The following is a 20,403-nucleotide window of genomic DNA, read 5'->3' as shown; positions in this document are numbered from 1 at the left end:
TGCAACACATTGCTTTTGTAAAAAAAAACCATTACTCTATGCTTGTTTTTATTGCAATAATCTCATTTTCCAATTTAAGAAGTTCGAGCATAAATATAGGCAATGTAAAATTAAATGAAATAAATTTAATCTGAAACAAATTGAACTATAATGGATAATAAAATGACAAACTTTCCCACTGAAAAGGTATCTGTAAAGAATAATACCGTTTGTATGATTTGACATTTTTGTCTCAAGGACTGCATGGGTCATTTTCTTTTTGAGGTTTATCATTAAACAACTTTGAGGAAAAATACTCTTTTTAAACGTACCCTCAGGCCTCGTCGGTATGTGTTGGGGTCTAGGACAAAACCAAATATATGGGTCACTTTAGACATGACTAATCTCATCGATCCATTTTTAATTCTTAGTATTGTAACTTTCAACCCTCACCTGAACGATACCAATTACAAATTTGCGGAAAGGCAGCCATTGACCCAATTTATTATAAAAGTGATTTAAAGGTGAACATTAAACCGATGTAAAAGATTTCTTGGAAGTTTGTTCATATATGTATACATTTTTTAAATTCAGGTTTCTGTCAAAACCCAAATTGTAATCTTCCCCACCTTAGAGTCCCCGTTTTTTAGCCCCGATTTCTCCCCAAAAATACCGAAAAAAAGACATCACTTTTTTCTCTACCAACGCCGAACAGTCCATGCCAAACTATAGTTCCTCCTTTCAAGGACTTTCGACGTCAATCACTAACCCATGTGTCATCCCTTGCAAATAAAGTCCACTCTTTAGACCAAACCTCCTCCCACGTAAAACCTATGTCAACAAATCAAATCCATTTTTTCAAAAAGATCCCTTCATTCTTGATGTCCCCCCGAGTCACCCCCCACTTCATTCCTAGGAACACACCACTTCTCTATATACCACCAAACCCTTATCACACAAGAATTACCCAGGTGTGAATTATTTGGAAGCTAATACAAACTGTCTCACTATACCACTTTCCCCACCCCTAAACTGTCCCACCCTTACATAACATTAATTAAAAAAAAACTTTTTCCACAAAATAAGTTTTTCAAAGAAAAGAAAAGAACTCCATTAAACAAAAAATGAGCAAAAATAAAATCAAATAATCTACCAAGCGTGAAACTACCACAAATCAGCATCGATAAATAAATGCAACCAAAAACGAGCAGAAAGTACAATAAATAACCGATTCAAACTCAAAACGAGCAGAAATTAACATAAGTTGGGCTCAAAACCCCTATGCCTTCCCAAAGCCATAACATAATTAGCGCTTTACTGAAAAAAATACAAATGAATGTGCATTGTCAGTTTAATATACATTTACTGATATTTAGTAATCAAAATGTTAATATTGTTAGATTTATTAAAGTTATAAAAGTAAAAACATTTATATTTTTTCAGTAAAGTGCAAATTATGTTCTGGCCTTGGGAAGGCATAGGGGTTTTGAGCCCAACTTATGTTAATTTCTGCTCGTTTTGATCTGACTCGGTATAACACAATGGCTATCTCTAAGCTTTGATTGAATGTGTTTTGGGAAATGGAGGGCGTGAGAGGGGGGTTAATTACTCTCCGCTCAATTTCGACTATTAAAAAGGGCAATTTTAACTTCCAATCAAATGAACCCCTTTTGAAATTTCAACAACTTTCTATGTAAATAACATAAACCCCCATGACACAAACTACATCCCTTGCACTGAAAGCTCTTATGGGGTTTTTTTTTTAAAAGACCTAATTTTCAGAATTTTCGACTATGATGAACAAAAGGGATATTTCAAAATTTTGATTGGATGTGTTTGCGGAAATAATGGGCGTAAGAGGGGGGTTAGGGCCCATTTCAATAAAAACCTTATGTACCCCCAGGGCATAACTTAAAACCCGGGCCCTGATGACTATAGGAAGAGTGTCCTGCTTAAAGGTATAATGTCCTGAGCTTTGAACTTTGTGGAAAAAACTGCACATCAGGAAATTTTGATCGGAAATGTTTGGGTAAATGGAGGGGGTGGAAGGGGTGTTTGTTGCCTTCCAATCACTTTCGACTATTAAAAAGGTCATTAGCCATTTCAATTTCCAATCAAATGAGTCATTTTTGAAGTTTCCACGTCGACGCGTTCAGTAAAAGCCTTATATGCCCCCAGGGCATAACTTACAACCCTTGGCCTGAGGGCTGTAGGGGAGTGTCCTCCTCAACAACATAATTTCTATCTTGAATTCCAAAACACTGAACAAAATGGCTATCTAAAAATTTTGATTGGATGTGTTTGGGGAAAAGGTGGGCGACAGAGTGGGATTAGTTGCCCTCAGATCGCTTTTGACTATTAAAAAGGGCACTAGACCTTTGAATTTTCAGTCGAATGAGCCCTTTTTCAAGTTTCTACGACAACGATTTCAATTAAAACTTATATGCCCCCAGGGCATAACTTACAACCCTTGTCCTGAGGGATGTGAGGGGGTTGTCATCCTCAAAGACCTAATTTCTAGAACTTAAAACTACGTTGGACAAAATGGCTATCTCAAAATTTTGATTGGATGTGTTTGGGGGAATGATGGGTGTGTGTGTGGGGGGGGGTAGTTGCCCTCTAACCACTTTCGACTATTAAAAAGGGCACTAGCCGTTTGAATTTCCAATCAAAAGAACCTGTTTTTAAGTTTCTACGACAACGCCTTCTGTAAAAACCTTATATGCCCCAGGGCATAACTTAAAACCCTTGCCCGGAGGGTTGTGGGGGATGTCCTCCTCAAAAACATATTTTCTATCTGGAAATAAACTACGCTGAACAAAATGGCTATCTCGAAATTTTTGATTGAATGTGTTTGGGGGATTGATGGGCGTAGGGGGGGGGGCTAGTTGCCCTTAAATCACTTTCGACTATTAAAAAGGACACTAGCCCTTTGAATTTCCAATCGAATGAGCCTGTTTTGAAGTTTCTATGACAACGCCTTCTATAAAAACCTAATATGCCCCCAGGGCATAACTTAAAACCCTTGCCCTGAGGGCTGTGGGGGAGTGTCCTCCTCAAAAAAAATTTTCTATTTGGAAATAAACTACGTTGAACAAAATGGCTATCTCAAAATTTTGATTGGATGTGTTTGGGGGAATGATGGGCGTAGGGGGGGGGGGGCTAGTTGCCCTCCAATTACTTTCAACTACAAAAAAGGGCACTAGCCGTTTGAAATTCCAATCGAATGAGCCTGTTTTGAAGTTTCTACTACAACGCCTTCTATAAAAACCTTATATGCCCCCAGGGAATAACTTAAAACCCTTGCCCTGATTGGTGTGGGGGAGTGTCCTCCTCAAAAATAAATTTTCTGTCTGGAAATCAACTACGCTGAAAAAAATGGCTATCTCAAAATTTGGATTGGATCTGTTTGGGGGAATGATGGGCGGGGGGGGGCTAGTTGCCCTCCAGTCACTTTCGACTATTAAAAAAGGTACTAGCCGTTTGAATTTCCAATGAGCCTGTTTTGAAGTTTCTACGACAACGCCTTCTATAAAAACCTAATATGCCCCCAGGGCATAACTTAAAACCCTTGCCATGAGGACTGTGGGGGAGTGTCCTCCTCAAAAACATAATTTTTATTTGGAAATCAACTACGCTGAACAAAATGGCTATCTCAAAATTTTGATTGGATGTGTTTGGGGGAATGATTGGCGGGGGGGGGCTAGTTGCCCTCCAATCACTTTCGACTATTAAAAAGGGCACTAGCCCTTTGAATTTCCAATCGAATGAGCCTGTTTTGAAGTTTCTACGACAACGCCTTCTATAAAAACCTTATATGCCCCCAGGGCGTAACTTAAAACCCTTGCCCTGTGGGTTGTGGGGGAGTGTCCTCCTCAAAAAAAAATTTCTATTTGGAAATCAACTACGCTGAACAAAATGGCTATCTCAAAATTTTGATTGGATGTGTTTGGGGGAATGATGAGCGTGGGGGGGCTAGTTGCCCTCCAATCACTTTCGACTATTAAAAACGGCACTAGCCCTTTGAATTTCCAATCGAATGAGCCTGTTTGAAGTTTCTACGACAACGCCTTCTATAAAAACCTTATATGCCCCCAGGCCATAACTTAAAACCCTAGCCCTAAGGGCTGTGGGGGAGTGTCCTCCTCAAAAACAAATTTTCTGTCTGGAAATCAACTACGCTGAACAAAATGGCTATCTCAAAATTTGGATTGGATCTGTTTGTGGGAATTATGGGCATGGGGGGGGTCTAGTTGCCCTCCAATCACTTTCGACCACTAAAAAGGGTACTAGCTTTTTGAATTTCCAATTGAATGAGCCTTTTTTGAAGTTTCTACGATAAGGCCTTATATAAAAACCTTATATAACCCCAGGGCATAACTTAAAACCCTTGCCCTGAGGGTTGTGGGGGAGTGTCCTTCTCAAACACATATTTTCTATCTGGAAATCAACTACGCTGAACAAAATGGCTATCTCAAAGTTTTGATTGGATGTCTTTGGGGGAATGATGGGTTTAGGGGAGGCAAGTTGCCCTCCAATCTCTTTCGACTGTTAAAAAGGGCACTAGCCACGCCAATTTCCAATCGAATGAGCCCTTTTCGAAGTTTCTACGACAACTCCTTCGATACGAAGTGTCCGGGTGGAGAAAAAAAAACACATTGTGCCTACATCGTTCTTTACTGTTTGGGGGAATGATGAGCGTTGGGGGCCTAGTTGCCCTCCAATCACTTTCGACTATTAAAAAGGGCACTAGCCCTTTGAAGTTCCAATCAAATGAGGCTTTTTTGAAGTTTCTACGACAACGCTTTCTATAAAAATCTTATGTGCCCCTAGGGCATAACTTATAACACTTGCCCTGAGGACTGTGGGGGAGTGTCCTCCTAAAAAAAATTTTCTATTTGGAAATCTACTACGCTGAACAAAATGGCTATCTCAAAATTTTGATTGGAGGTGTTTGGGGGAATGATTGGCGGGGGGGGGGCTAGTTGCCCTCCAATCACTTTCGACTATTAAAAAGGGCACTAGCCCTTTGAATTTCCAATCGAATGAGCCTGTTTTGAAGTTTCTACGACAAAGCCTTCTATAAAAGCCTTATATGCCCCCAGGGCATAACTTAAAACCCTTACCCTGAGGGCTGTGGGGGAGTGTCCTCCTCAAAAAAATTTTCTATTTGGAAATCAACTACGTTGAACAAAATGGCTATCTCAAAATTTTGATTGGAGGTGTTTGGGGGAATGATTAGCGTGGGGGGGGGCTAGTGGCCATCCAATTACTTTCGACTACTAAAAAGGGCACTATCGGTTTGAATTTCAAATCGAATGAACCTGTTTTGAAGTTTCTACAACAACTCCTTCTATAAAAACCTTATATGCCCCCAGGGCATAACTTAAAACCCTTGCCTTGAGGGTTGTGGGGAGTGTCCTCCTCAAAAAAAATTTTCTATTTGGAAATCAACTACGTTGAACAAAATGGCTATCTCAAAATTTTGATTGGAGGTGTTTGGGGGAATGATTAGCGTGGGGGGGGGGCTAGTTGCCCTCCAATCACTTTCGACTATTAAAAAGGGTACTATCCCTTTGAATTTCCAATCGAATGAACCTGTTTTGAAGTTTCTACGACAACACCTTCTATAAAAACTTATATGCCCCAGGGCTTAACTTAAAACCCTTGCCCTGAGGGCTGTGGGGGAGTGTCCTCCTCAAAAACAAATTTTCTGTCTGGAAATCAACTACGCTGAACAAAATGGCTATCTCAAAATTTGGATTGGATCTGTTTGAGGGAATGATGGGCATGGGGGGGGGGGGGGTCTAGTTGCCCTCCAATCACTTTCGACTACTAAAAAGGGTACTAGCTTTTTGAATTTCCAATCGAATGAGCCTGTTTTGAAGTTTCTACGATAACGCCTTCTATAAAAACCTTTATACCCCCAGGGCATAACTTAAAACCCTTGCCCTAAGGGTTTTGGGGAGTGTCCTCCTCAAACACATATTTTCTGTCTGGAAATCAACTACGCTGAACAAAATGGCTATCTCAAAGTTTTGATTGGATGTGTTTGGGGGAATGACGGGTTTATGGGGGGGGGGGGGCTAGCTGCCTTCCAATCTCTTTCGACTGTTGAAAAGGGCACTAGCCACACCAATTTCCAATCGAATGAGCCCTTTTCGAAGTTTCTACGACAACTCCTTCGATACGAAGTGCCCGGGTGGAGAAAAAAAACACATTGTGCCCACTTCGTTCTTTACTGTTTGGGGGAATGATGGGCGTTGGGGGCCTAGTTTCCCTCCAATCACTTTCGACTATTAAAAAGGGTGCTAGCCCTTTGAATTTCCCGTCGAATGAGCCTGTTTTGAAGTTTCTACGACAATGCCTTCTATAACTGCCCCCAGGGCATAACTTAAAACCCTTGCCCTGAGGGTTGTGGGGGAGTGTCCTCCTCAAAATCATATTTTATACCTGGAAGTCAACTACGCTGAACAATATGGCTATTTCAAAATTTTGATTGGATGTGTTTGGAGGAATGATGGGTTTGGGGGGGGGGCTAGTTGCCCTCTAATCAGTTTCGACTATTAAAAATGGTGCTAGGTCTTTGAATTTCCAATCAAATGAGCCTGTTTTGAAGTTTCTACGACAACGCCTTATATAAAAACCTTTATGCCCCCAGGGCATAACTTAAAACCCTTGCCATTGTGGGGGAGTGACCTCCCAAAAAACATATTTTCTATCTGGAAATCAACTACGTTGAACAAAATGGCTATCTAAAAATTTTGATTGGATGTGTTTGGGGGAATAAGGGCGTGGGGGGGGGTAGTTGCCCTCCAATCACTTTCGACTATTGAAAAGGACACTAGCCCTTTGAATTTCCAATCGAATGAGCCTGTTTTGAAGTTTCTACGACAACGCCTTCTATAAAAACCTAATAAGCCCCCAGGGCCTAGCTTAAAACCTTTGCCCTGAGGGTTGTGGGGGAGTGTCCTCCTCAAAAACATATTTTATACCTGGAAGTCAACTACGCTGAACAAAATGGCTATTTCAAAATTTTGATTGGATGTGTTTGGAGGAATGATGGGTTTGGGGGGGGGGGGCTAGTTGCCCTCTAATTAGTTTTGACTATTAAAAAGGGTGCTAGCTCTTTGAATTTCCAATCGATTTAGCCTGTTTTGAAGTTTCTACGACAACGCCTTCTATAAAAACCTTTATGCCCCCAGGGCATAACTTAAAACCCTTGCCCTGAGGGTTGTGGGGGAGTGTCCTCCTCAAAAACATATTTTCTATCTGGAAATAAACTACGTTGAACAAAATGGCTATCTCAAAATTTTGATTGGATGTGTTTGGGGGAATGACGGGCGTGGGGGGGGGGGGGCTAGTTGCCCTCCAATCACTTTCGACTATTAAAAAGGGCACGAGCCACTCCAATTTCTAATCGAATGAGCCCTTTTCAAAGTTTCTACGACAACTCCTTCGATACGAAGTGCCCGGGTGGAGAAAAAACACATTGTGCCCACATCGTTCTTTACTTAGGCAGCGCTAGTGCGCTGCCTATGATAACAATCCAGACTCCACTACCCACAACAGCACACCTCCAAAATTCATCTTTACTAAATTTAAATGGCTGCCATAAATTTATCAAATTAAGGTACCATGACCATCCTCTGGGGGAAAAACGGGACGGTATTTTGCTCTTTGTCAGAGAATATTTATGCCCAAGATCAATTCCTACACCAGATTTTAATGAGTTTGAAGAAATTCTTTGGATAGTCATTAGACTGAAGATTTCGTCCCGTCCACTAAATATTATTATGATTTAACTTTTCTATTTCGCTCCCAATCAAAACAGAATTTCATGGAAAAACTAAATGGCAGCATTGATCGAATTCAACTAAAATATCCTCATGCCGGAATCTTTTTATTAGGGCATAAAAGTGATTTATCATTAGACTCAACTTGCCGTAACTTTAATCTCAAACAAATGGTAGATTTCCCAACGACGAAGGATGGCACCCAAAAAGATGTTATTTAAACTAATATAAAACAATACTATAAAAAAAAAACTTTGCTTCCTGCACTTCGCGGTAGCTACCATTATGCAATTAATATTATCCCAGATTTTGAGGCCAAACACAATTATAAAGTTACCGAAATTGTCTCCAGAACAGTAACAGATAAAGGCTTATTGGAATTTGGAAATTGGATAAGAAGCGAAACTTGAAGCGAAATTGTAAATGCAGAAGATGTTAATGGAAAAAGTCTTACGGCTCCAAGGACTCCGAACTAAACACTACATTGAATCATTCCCGAAAAAAAAAGAACAAAAAGTGTTCCACCGACAAACCGTTCTTCAATCATAACCTTAAAAAAATAACTCTGGAAAAAATTAAATGCCTTAAAGAAGACAAAATTCTAGAGGCAAAAAAATTAAGGAACAATTTAAAGAAGCACTTCTTAAGGCATCAAATTTCTACAAAAACAAAATAAATCCCTTATGCACTACTAATCCAAAAAATGGTACGAGCAAGTAAAACTTATTTGTGGCAAAGAGCCAAAACAGCTAAACTTTAACTTAAACGAGCCTCCTATAAAAACCACGAACGACCTAAACCGCTATGTTAGTTCGAATTCCCAAAATTACCTACCCTTGAATCCGGAAACAATTTCCCCCCAAACCTCTGAAGATAATTTACCAATAATCACAAAATCCGATATTACAAATTAAAATCAAAAATTAAAAAGAACCAGTATCTGCCCCCTAGATATTCCAATTGTAGGGGAACACGGGGTGGAATGGGGTACTAAGTTTAAAAAGATTTTTATCAAACAGTTCGTGGTAACGAACTGTAAGTAAGGTAACGAACTGAAACTCTAAAAAACAAAATTTTGATATCAACAGATACATCAAAAGAATCAGATTTTAATGCTGATTTCAAATATATAAGTTTCATCAAGTTTAGTCTCATCAAGTTACCCATCAAAAGTTGAGAAAATTTGCCTGATTTCTGAAAAAAGGGGGAAACACCCCCTTAAATTATAGAACCTTAATGAAAGTCACACCACCAGATTCATCGTATCAGAGAACCCTACTGTAGAGGTTTCAAGCTCCTATCTGCAAAAATGTTGAATTTTGTATTTTTTGCCAGAGGAAAGATCACGGATGTGTGTTTATCTGTTTTTTTGTTCTTTGTTGTTTTTTTTCCAGGGGTGATCGTATTGATCCAGTGGTCCTAGAATATCGTGAGAGGGCTCATTCGAACGGAAATTAAAAGTTTAGTGCCCTTTTTAAGTGACCAAAAAATGGAGGGCAACTAGGCCCCCTCCCACGCTCATTTTTTCCCAAAGTCACCCGATGAAAATTTTCAGATAGCCATTTTGTTCAGCATGGTCAAAAATATAATAAATATGTCTTTTAGGATGACTTAATCCCCCAAGTCATCGGGGGGAGGGCTGAAAGTTATAAACTTTACCCAATGTTTACGTATAGGCTAGTATTGGTTATGGGGAAGTATACAGACGTTTTCAGGGGTAGCGGGGATTTTTACTGGTAGCGGGGAGGGGGGTCGGGGGTTATATGGGAGGATCTTTCCATGGAGGAAGTTTCATGGGGGAAGGAACATTGCTATGAAGGGGGCACCGGATTTCCCTGCATTATTTAAAAAAACGATCAGAAATTAAATAAAAAAAAACAAGTTTTTCAACTGAAAGTAAGGAGCAACATCAAAACTTAAAACGAACAGAAATTATTACGTATACGATTGGGTTTGAACCCTAGTCAATACGTCGCTCTTTAAGCCAAAGATTTTTTAGTACTTTCAATAGAGCTATTTATTCTAATTAACGGCCTTTGTGATTAAGAGGTCATTTTTAAAGAATTGGAACTTGTTCGAACTTAAGCGTAAAGAGCGAGGTATTGACAAGGGGGCGTACCCCCAAATATAAGTTTTTAATATATATCAATATGAGACGCGTCTCTCATACCTAGATGTTTACATAATTTAAACATACATTTCCCCTTTATTAATATCTTGCAAGCAAATGTCCCCTGGAAATACGTGTTTTTCCAAGTAAGTGCCAAATTTCGATGTAAACATCTGGTTCTAATGAGTGCCAACAAATGTGGAATCTCAGATGTCGTGCAATAGTTTATTTTTAGGATATGGTTCAAGATACATAATATTGGAAATGTCTTCTTAGTTCTCTAGGTTAAAGCGTGTTTCATTGGAAGGGAATGACCTTTCGAGTCCTGGTGGGGTCAAGAACTAGAAAAATGAATGATGTTTCGAGCAAAAAATCGATACGCCGAAAAACGAAAGGCTTTTGGGCAAAAAAATCTCAAAATGGTATTATCTGGCAGTGATGGATGCTCATTCATTACGTAAAGTGTGTGCCGCCTTTAAGTTATGGGTAAAAAGCTTTGGGGGTTTTGCGTGAATAAAAAATAAACGCTGAAAAAGAAAATGTCTTGAGGGTTTTCGGCGAAAAATGTCAAAATGGTATTATCTGGCAGTGATGGATGCGAAGTCATTACATAAGCTGCGTGCCGGCATTAAGTTAATGAAAAAAAGCGTTACGTGACACTGTTGTACAATCATTACGTAAGGTGTGTGCTACAAGCAGGGATTCCCCCATGGGTTCCTTAGGGTTAGGCAAAATTGCATCAAGCATATTAGACCTGTCTGTTTGAAACGGGGTAAGTCATATGACGTCTTTGGAGTCCGGAGGGGTGTGTCGGGGAGTCTCGCCAAGTGTGTTCCCTTTAATAGAACAGGTGAATGCACTGTGCAGGTGCGTGGGGCTGGTAGCTCCACTTATGTAGAGGTGGGGGTGTGTAGCTTGGTGTAACATGCGCTAAAACAGGTAAGGGCTAGGAGGTTGTTATTAAAACTTGTGTATTATACGGACCACATTCCAAGTAATCATATAATATAAAACTGAAGTTCTTTAAATCTTGCCAGCAGTCGCCTAGAAACAGCTGACCTAACCCAACCATTGAACTCTTACCAAGGGCTGTCATAAAAAAAAACAAAAGGGGTGTGTCACCTGACCTTTGAACTCTTGCCAGTCGTCGCCTAGAAACAGGGATGCCGTGACGTCAGAGGGCATGTTTTTAAAGTTCAATGGAAAAAGGGGCATGTATGTTGTAGAAAAACAAAAGGGGTGTGTCATCTAACCCTGCCAAGGATGGGAATTTTGACAAGTGTGACGTCCGAGGGCTCCGTTTAAAATCCAATGTTATTTTCCCTATCCATGCGTTTGAAATCCAGTTCTATTTTCCCTATGGCTGCCGTGGCGTCAGAGGGCTCCGGTAGAATCTTGCCTAGAAACAGGGCTGCACTTGAATCCTATAGGAAAAGGGAGGGCGTGTCACTGAAAAACAAAGGGGGTGAGTCACCTAAGCGTGCCAAGGGCAGAAATTTTGCCTAGAAACAGGGCATGCGCTTGGAATCTTGCCAGCTATCCTCTATAAACAGGGATGCAGTGACGTCAGAGGGCTAGGAACTTGTGTATTTTACGGACCACATTCCAAGTAATTGAAACACCTAGGAATTTGACCTAAAATTGCGACACCTGGTCGTGCCAGGTCTTGCCTGGGCGGAAATTTTGCCAGCTAGAAATATGTGCAAGGGGCTAGGAACTCTAATTGTTAATTTCCCTGTGTTAATTTCCCTATCTGACCTTTTAAATGTATTATGGCCCCACTACTGTATTATGGCCCCACTTGCTCTTTATGTGGTATGGAGGAAGAAAATTTGCTCCATTTTTTGATGGTGTGCCAGGGCTTTCAGATTTGAGATTGAAGTATTTAGGAGATGGAGAAGTGTTTTTTTCTTGGGATCCTTAAATCTTCATCCTGGGAGACGATTCTAGCAGTGATTGGATTTATAAAATAGGGTTTGAAAAGACGTAAATAATGGGCTTAAGGTTTTTGTTTGTTGTTAGTAGTTATACCATTTATTTGAGTGTATGCTGGCTGTTGTCTTATATAATCATTATAATGTTTGTGTATGGCGTAGCGACTGAATAAATTATCTATCTATCTATCTATTGTTTTCGGTAGAGCTCCATGACTTAGTAGGTTTTAGACTTTTAACAGTGAGAGAAGGAGGCGATACCCAAACTCTTGTCTGCAGTGATTTTTGTTCGTTTCATATATTTTTTCCCCTAACCATCCGATAAAATTTTGAGATAGCCATTTTTTTTTTTAAAATAGTTCAAACATCACCTAAAAAGAGCTCCGAGGTGGACACAAACCCATTTTCTTACTTTGATTAATTAAAAAACTTTTTCCACAAAATAAGTTTTTCAAAGAAAAGTAAAGAACTCAATTAAACAAAAAATGAGCAAAATTAAAATCAAATAATCTACAAAGCGTGAAACTACCACAAATCAGCATGGATAAATAAATAAAACCCAAAACGAACAGAAATTACAATAAATAACAGAGTCAAACTCAAAACGAGCAGAAATTAACATAAGTTGGGCACAAAACCCCTATGCCTTCCCAAGGCCAGAAAAAATTTGCACTTTACTGAAAAATATATAAATGTTGTTACTTTTATAAATTTTATAAATCAAATAATATTAACATTTTGATTACTAAATATCAGTATATGTATATTAAACTGACAATGCACATTCAATGTGTATTTTTTCAGTAAAGTGCAAATTTTACTGATTCTATATCAGTAAAATTTTACATCGTTCTATATCATAGGCAGCGCTAGCGCGCAGCCTGTGATATAGTTACTTTGACACTTTGATGAATATTTGATTTTGAAAAAAAAGTTCAATTTTGAAATAAGGTATTTTGAAAAACTTTTGAAACTTTTTGCAATCAAAAACAAAAAAAATTAACTAAAAAAAACTTTTCGAAAAAAAAGTTTTTCAAAGAAAAGTAAACGCCATTTTAAACTTAAGATCAGCAGATACAAATAACTGTTAAAATTCAAACTCAAAACGATCAGACATTACTAATAAAGAATAAATGAAACCCAATACGGACAGAAATTAAATAAACAATCATAGCAATAAAACATACAACAAGTAATAATATATTTGAATAAATAAATCTTAAAGCGAGTAATCCTTAAATTGAATATGCAAATAAAGCTTAAAACAAAAAATATATTTTGCCATTTTAGTATAAATGAAACTCAAAACGAACAGAAATTAAATAAGGAATCGATGCAAACAAACATGCAATAGATACTAACGTAAATAAATAAATAAATCTTAAAACGAGTGAAACGTCCTTCTGTTCGTTTTGGGTTTCATTTATTCTTTAATAGTAATTTCTGGTCGTTTTGAGTTTGAACTTTAAACAGGTATTTGTATCTGCTGATCTCAAGTTTAAAATGGCCTTTACTTTTCTTTGAAAAACTTCTTTTTCGGAGTCTTTTCTTAATTAATTATTGTTCCTTTTTTTATTGCAAAAAGTTTCAAGTTTTTCAAAATACCTTATCTCAAAATAAAAGTTTTTTTAAAAAGAATCGAATGCTCATCAAAATAAAAAAATGGGTTTGTGTCGACTTTGGAGTTTTTATTAGCTGATGTTTGAACTATTTTTAGCAAAATGGCTGTGTCAAAATTTTTATCGGATGGGTTAGGGGAAAAAAGGAGTTTGGGGGGGGGGCTGGCTTATTGTTCTTCAAGCTCTTTAACTCTTTAATTGGGAACTATAACTTTCCATTTTCAATCAAATGAGCCCTCACTGAAGTTTGTACGAGCATTCCTTCTATAAGAACCATATATGCGCCCAGGGCATAACTTACAACGCCTATCTCCGGGCCCTGGGGGTTTTTGCCGACCCCGGAGTTCTAATTTTTGACGTTTGAAACTATTTTCAACAAAATGGCCGCATCAAAATTTTTATCGGATGGGTTTGGGGTAGAGAAAAGGCGTCGAGGGAACAGGGGCTAGTTGCCCTCCGATGTCTTTTGACTCAGAGAAAATGAACTAGAACTTTTAAAATCAAATGAGGCCTCTCTGATGTTTATACGAGCATCCTTTTCATAAGAACAATATACGGCCCCAGGACATAACTTACAACGCCTGCCCCCGGGCCCCGGTGCATTGCGTTGACAATGGAGTTTTTGGTATCTGACCTTTAAATTATTTTTTAAAAAGGTCATCTCAAAATTTGTGTCAGATAGGTTTATGGAAAAAGGGCGTGGGGTTTGGCTAGCTGCCCTTTGATCTCTTTTGACTCTTAAAAATTGAAATAGAACTTTCAATTTTCATTAAAATGAAACTTCTCTGAAGTTTATACGAGCATATCTTCCATAAAAACCATATACGCTACAAGGGTAGTGCCTTCCCCCGGGCATTGCGGGTTTATTTCGACACCGGAAATTTTGTATTTTACCTTTGAACTATTTTTAACAAATGGCTATGTCAAAATTTTTATCGTATGCATTTGGGGGAAAAGAGGGGTGGGGAAGATAGTTGCCCTCTGATCTCTTTTGACTCTTAAAAACTAAACTAGAACTTTCAATTTCCAATCAAATGAACCCTCTCTGAAGTTTACACGAGCATGCCTTCCATAACAGCTTTATATGCCAACCGGACATGAAAATGTGTTTTTGAGGAGGATACTCCCCCACAACCCTCAGGGCAAGGGTTTTAAGTTATGCCCTGGGGACATATAAGGTTTTTATAGAAGGCGGTGTCGTAGAAACTTCAAAACAGGCTCATTCGATTGAACAGGCTCATTCGATTGAAAATTCAAAGGGCGTTTGCCCTTTTCAATCATAGGCAGCGCGCTAGCGCTGCCTAAGTAAATAACAATGTGGGCACAATGTGTTTTTTTTCTCCATACCCGAGCACTTCGTATCGAAGGGGTTGACGTAGAAACTTCGAAAAGGGCTCATTCGATTGGAAATTGGAGTGGCTAGTGCCCTTTTTAATAGTCGAAAGTGATTTGAGGGCAACTAGCCCCCCCCCCAAGCCCATCCTTGCCCCAAACCCACCCAATCAAAAATTTGAGATAGCCACAACCCTCAGGGCAAGGGTTTTAAGTTATGCCCTGGAGCATATAAAGTTTTTATAGAAGGCGTTGTCGTAGAAACTTCAAAGAAGCTCATTCGATTGGAAATTCAAAGGGCTACTGCCGTTTTTAATAGTCGAACGTGATTTGATGTCTACTAGCCCCCCCCCCCACACACTCATCATTCCCCCAAACACATCCAATCAAAATTTTGAGATAGCCATTTTATTCAGGGTAGTTGATTTCCAGATAGAAAGCATGTTTTTGAGGAGGACACTCCCCCACAACCCTCAGGGCAAGAATTATAATTTATGCCCTGGGGGCATAATCTTTGTCGTAAAAACTTGAAAAAGGGCTCATTCGATTTGAAATTCAAAGGGCTAGTACCATTTTTTATAGTCGAAAGTGATTTGATTGCAACTAACCCCTCTCTCAAGTCCACCTTTTCCTCAAACACATCCAATCAAAATTTTTAGATAGGTATTTTATTCAACGTAGTTAAATGTTTTGGAAATTAGGTCTTTAAGGATGAAAACCCCTCCCCTACAGCCCTCAGGGCAAGGGTTGTAAGTTTTGCCTTGGGGAATATGAAGTTTTTATTGAAAGCGTTGTCGTAGAAACTTCAAAAGGTCTCATTCAATTGGACATTGAAAGAGCTAGTGCCTTTTTTAATAGTTGAAAGTGATTGTATATCGACTAACGCCCATCTCACCTACACCATTTTCCCAAACACATCGAATTAAAATTTTCAGATATCCATTTTGTTCAACGTAGTTGAAAATTCTGGAAATTAGGTCTTATAGGACGATAACCCTATATAACCCCCTCAGAGCCCATCAGTGCAAGGGTTGTAAGTTATGCCCTGGGGTATATAAAGTTTTTATTGATAGCGCTGTCGTAGAAACTTAAAAAGAGCTCATTCAACTTGGAAATTGAAAGGGCTAGTGGCTTTTTCTAGTGCCTTTTTTAATAGTTGAAAGTAATTGGATAGCGACTAACGCCCCTCTCACACCCACCATTTTCCAAAACACATTCAATCCAAATGTTGAGACATCCATTTTATTCAACGTAGTTGATTGTTCTGGAAATTAGGTCTTTTAGGATGATAGCCCCCTCAGAGGCCTCAGTGCAAGGGTTGTAAGTTATAGCCTTGGGGCATATAAGGTTTATATAGAAAGTTGTAGCATAAATCATAGGCAGCGCGATCGCGCTGCCTAAGTAAAGAAAGGGTACACTCGAGAACGAGACAAGAAACGGGGACTAGGTAAAGAGGAGAACACTCCCCCACAGTCCTCCAGGCAAGGGTTCTAAGTTATGCCCTGGATGCATATAAGATTAATGTTGCCACAATGTATAATTTATTAATTTTTTCCTTATAATACCCGAGCACTTCGTATCGAAGGAGTTGTCGTAGAAACTTCGAAAAGGGCTCATTCAATTGGAAATTGGAGGGACTGATGTTTTTTTTAATAGTTAAAAATGATGAAAGGGCACCTAGCCCCCCCCCCCCACCCCCCGCATCCCCCCACCCCCCACCCAACCAAAAGTTGGGATAGCCACAGCCCTCAGGGCAAGGGTTTTAAGTTATGCCCTGGAGCATATAAAGTTTTTATAGAAGGCGTTGTCGTAGAAACTTCAAAGAAGCTCATTCGATTGGAAATTCAAAGGGCTACTGCCGTTTTTAATAGTCGAACGTGATTTGATGTCTACTAGCCCCCCCCCACACTCATCATTCCCCCAAACACATCCAGTCAAAATTTTGAGATAGCCATTTTATTCAGCGTAGTTGATTTCCAGATAGGAAGCATATTTTTGAGGAGGACACTCCCCCACAACCCTCAGGGCAAGAATTATAATTTATGCCCTGGGGGCATAATCTTTGTCGTAAAAACTTGAAAAAGGGCTCATTCGATTTGAAATGCAAAAGGCTATTACCATTTGTAATAGTCGGAAGTGATTTGATTGCAACTAACCCCTCTCTCAAGTCCACCTTTCCTCAAACACATCCAATCAACATTTTTAGATAGCTATTTTATTCAACGTAGTTAAAAGTTTTGGAAATTAGGTCTTTAAGGATGACAAACCCCTCCCCTACAGCCCTCAGGGCAAGGGTTGTAAGTTATGCCTTGGGGAATATGAAGTTTTTATTGAAAGCGTTGTCGTAGAAACTTCAAAAGGTCTCATTCAATTGGACATTGAAAGAGCTAGTGCCTTTTTTAATAGTTGAAAGTGATTGTATATCGACTAACGCCCATCTCACCTACACCATTTTCCTAAACATATCGAATTAAAATTTTGAGATATTCATTTTGTTCAATGTAGTTGAAAGTTCTGGAAATTAGGTCTTTTAGGATGATAACCCCCTAAGAGCCCTCAGTGCAAGGGTTTTAAGTTATGCCCCGGGGCATATAAAGCTTTTATTGAAAGCGATGTGGTAGAAACTTCAAAAGAGCTCATTCAATTGGAAATTGAAAGGGCTAGTGCCTTTTGCTAGTGCCTTTTTTAATAGTTGAAAGTAATTGGATAGCGACTAACGCCCCTCTCACACCCACTATTTTCCAAAACACATTCAATCCAAATGTTGAGACATCCATTTTATTCAACGTAGTTGATTGTTCTGGAAATTAGGTCTTTTAGGATGATAGCCCCCTCAGAGGCCTCAGTGCAAGGGTTGTAAGTTATAGCCTTGGGGCATATAAGGTTTATATAGAAAGTTGTTGCATAAATCATAGGCAGCGCGACGCGCTGCCTAAGTAAAGAAAGGGGACACTCGAGAACGAGAAAAGAAACGGGGACTAGGTAAAGAGGAGAACACTCCCCCACAGTCCTCCGGACAAGGGTTCTAAGTTATGCCCTGGATGCATATAAGATTAATGTTGCCACAATGTATAATTTATTAATTTTTTCCTTTAGAGCAGGGCAGTTCGTATCGAAGAAGTTGTCGTAGAAACTTCGAAAAGCGCTCATTCAATTGGAAATATGAGTGGCTTGTGCTCTTTTTAATAGTCGAAAGTGATTGGAAGTTGACTAAAACCCCTTCCACGCTCAGCATGTCCCGAAACACATCCAGTCAACATTTTGATATAGCCATTTTGTTCAGTTGATTTCCAGACAGAAATTATGTTTTTGAGGACAGTCCCCCTTAGGGCAAGCCCTTAGGGCAAGGGTTGTAAGTTATGCCCTGGGGGCATATAAGGTTTTTTATAGAAGGCGTTGTCGTAGAAACTTTAAAAAAGACTCATTCGATTGGAAATTCAAAGGCCTAGTGCCCTTTTAAATAGTCAAAAGTATTTAGAGGGCAACTAACCCGCCTCTCACGCCCACCTTTTCCCCAAACACACTTAACAAAACTTTTAGATAGCCATATTATTCAACGTAGTTTTAAGTTCTTTAAATTAAGTCCTAAACGATGACAACCCCCCCCCCAATCCACAGCCCTCAGGGCAAGGGTTGTAAGTTATGCCCAGGGCATATGTATCCAAGCTATCAAAGAAAGTAAACAGATTTTTTTGCGAATGGTATCAAGTTTTACATTTCAGGTCAACTAGAGGAGGTATGAAACTAAATTAAACAGTACTATTTGTGTCCAGATTTTTAAAAGGGTGTAGGTTGTTAAAAATTGCTGAAAATTTTCTCCAGAATACAAATACCAGCCCGAACTATAAAGACTTAAAAAACGAAAAGATTTAAAGTATTATTTTCCTTTTCTCTGAAAAGACTCTGTCAATATAAAAAGAACAGAAATTAATTAAAAAAACTCTTTCTACAAAATAAGTTTTTCAAAGAAAGATAAAGAACTCTATTAAACAAAAAAAGAGCAAAAATAAAATCAAATAATATACCAAGCGTGAAACTACCACAAATCAGTATCGATAAATAAATGAAACCCAAAACGAACAGAAATTACAAGAAATAACCAAGTCAAACTTAAAACGAGCAAAAATTAACATACGTTGGGCGCAAAACTCCTATGCCTTCCCAAGGCCAGAACCCAATTTGCACTTTACTGAAAAAATATAAATGTTTTACTTTTATAAATTTAATAAATCAAATAATATTAACATTTTGATTACTAAATATCAGTATATGTATATTAAACTGACAATGCACATTCATTTGTATTTTTTCAGTAAAGTGCAAATTCTGTTCTTTCCTTGGGAAGGCATTGGGGTTTTGCGCCCATGGTATGTTAATTTCTGCTCGTTTTGAGTTTGACTCGGTTATTTATTGAAATTTCTGTTCGTTTTGGGTTTCATTTATTTCTCGATGCTGATTTGTGGTAGTTTCGCGCTTGGTAGATTATTTGATTTTATTTTTGCTCTTTTTTTTTTTTAATGGAGTTCTTTGAGAAACTTCTTTTGTAGAAAAAGCTTTTTTAATTAATATATATATATATATATATATATATATATATATATATATATATATATATATATATATATATATATATATATATATATATATATATATATATACCGTTTGCTAGGGATTTACTGCCTTAGCAAACGGTACCAAGGGTGGATAGAGACTTTCTCGTTGTACCGTTTAATTTGTTCAATTATAGCTACCGTTGGGTCCGCAATTTTAAAATTTTTAACAAGGCGCGAATTTCTTGTCCACGGCGGGAGCCTGCAACAAGAACTTCGCATACTTAAAAAACGTGGATCTGAGCTTTCTTTTCTGTGGCTCGTGAAAAATTCTCCATAACGGGCTTAGACACAGGAAATAGGGAAGGGACACTGCGTCATAAAGTCGAGCCAGAATTAAACGGTTGAAACGAATTTTAGATGAGACTACTCTACTGTAAGCAAAAGTCAGGCGTTTACTGAGATGATCAATAAGAAGGGAGCGGCTAGTTTTTAGATCCTTTCGAATTGGTAAACCAAGGTAAATAATTTTCGAGACAGGGGCTACAGACAGTTCTCCCAGCCTCAGAGACGAGACCTCTTCTTGGCGCCAGTTGAACAGAAGAACAGAAGAATATATATATATATATATATATATATATATATATATATATATATATATATATATATATATATATATATATATATATATATATATATATATATATATATATATATATATATATATATATATATATATATATATATATATATATATATATATATATATATATATATATATATGCGCGCGCGCGCGCGCGCGCGCGCATATATATATATATATATATATATATATATATATATATATATAATTCGTATATTATTTATATATATATGTAATAATTCGAGATATAGCTATATCGGGTCTATAATTTTTGTTTTTTTTAACTATTGGTGAATTTCTGTGCCAATGTGGTAGACGTAGTAAATATTTTGTAAAACAGAATAACAGCGAACGGATTTTTGACTTTTCCGATTTTTTAAATATTTTCCAAAATGGGGCGATGTGCAATATATGGAGGAGGGCTACTGCATTGAACAGGC

At 38.2% G+C, this 20,403-nt stretch overlaps 1 protein-coding gene across 1 annotated transcript in view; it reads left to right on the top strand.

The window, feature by feature from the left end:
• LOC148941888 (uncharacterized) overlaps positions 1–20,403 on the top strand; it is a 46,060-nt gene that overhangs the window by 20,584 nt on the left and 5,073 nt on the right. The gene's annotated exons all lie outside the window — the stretch shown is intronic.

The sequence above is a fragment of the Artemia sp. Qi Xiang Cuo genome, chromosome 17 (assembly GCF_049724085.1).
Source record: "Artemia sp. Qi Xiang Cuo chromosome 17, ASM4972408v1, whole genome shotgun sequence".
Classification (NCBI taxonomy): Eukaryota; Metazoa; Arthropoda; class Branchiopoda; order Anostraca; family Artemiidae; genus Artemia; species Artemia sp. Qi Xiang Cuo.
The sequence above is the reverse complement of the archived record's forward strand: the minus strand, read 5'-3'. Positions and strand labels throughout refer to the sequence as shown.